Source organism: Trachymyrmex cornetzi, unplaced genomic scaffold (assembly GCF_001594075.2).
Source record: "Trachymyrmex cornetzi isolate Tcor2-1 unplaced genomic scaffold, Tcor1.1 scaffold698, whole genome shotgun sequence".
Classification (NCBI taxonomy): domain Eukaryota; kingdom Metazoa; phylum Arthropoda; class Insecta; order Hymenoptera; family Formicidae; genus Trachymyrmex; species Trachymyrmex cornetzi.
In genome coordinates, this window is record NW_017300023.1 from 133,958 (window position 1) to 135,292 (window position 1,335).

The window sequence follows — 1,335 nt, forward strand, 5'->3', positions numbered from 1 at the left end:
AAAAGTAACGCAGTTACTAGTAAAGTTACCAAAAAAGTAACTTGTAACTGTAACTTCGTTACAAGTAACGAGTTACTTCCATTCCCTGGTATAAGTAGTTCATTGAAAATAAAATTAACTTGCAATAACGAACATCCATAGGAAGAAAATATGTAATATGTAAAATAAACTTAAACAAATTATCAAAAAATTATTTTACAATGTTAGATGAAAATAAAAGTAACGGAAAAATTATTTTACCTTGTCAGAAGAAAAATAAAAAAGGAGTTATGACCTATTGAAACTATGCTAAATATGCAAACACGAACATCTCTAAGAACAATTATAAATAAATTAAACAAAATTCAAAAGGTGTAATAGAAATTCGTTATACAATGTCAAATAAATATAAAAATAAAACCAGTTAAAACAGCAGTGATTTACCTTATCCGATGAAAATGGAAAACAATTAAATTTATAAAAATCCATATGTGTATGAGCTTCAATATAATTAAACTATTTTGCACTTGCGAAAGCAACCGCTCTTGAGCACGTCAGACAACATAATGTACCGGCAGAAAGTCGAGAGAGGACAAGAACAGTGGAAAATTAAGAACTGGAAAGGGAAATTATTTTTCCATCATTGCCAATCTCCATAATGAACTGTAATCTTGTGTGTAATGAATTAAAAATACTTAAAATGTAATAATTTTATGCAAATAAAATGATAAGTTATATAACGGACTATTAACAGATGAAACTATAATTCTGAGAGGATATATAACGTCCGTTATATAACTTATCATTTTATTTGCATAAAATTATTAATGATACAATTCTCAAAGCTCCTAGTTACATTAAAAATAGTTTTGACTTAATTGAAAGATTAAAAAACATTAAACTTGATTCTAATTCATCACTTGTTTCACTGGATGTGGTTTCATTGTTCACTAACATACCTATAGAGTTGGCAACTGATAGTGTTGTTAGGAGATGGGAATCTATATCTATGGGGACAAAGATTACTTTAGAGGAATTCTTGATTGCATTTAGATTGATATTAAATTCAACAGTTTTTATTTTTAATGGTATATTTTATAAACAAATTTTTGGAACCTCCATGGGATCCTCATTATCACTTATAGTAGCAGATATGGTTATGCAGGATTTTGAGGAAATGGCTATTGGTTTATTGCCTGTTCGGTTACCTTTTTATTACAGATATGTAGATGATATTATATTGGCTGCCCCAGTTTCTAACATTAATGACATTTTAAGTATTTTTAATTCATTACACACAAGATTACAGTTCACTATGGAGATTGGCAATGATGGAAAAATAAGTTTTCTGGACAC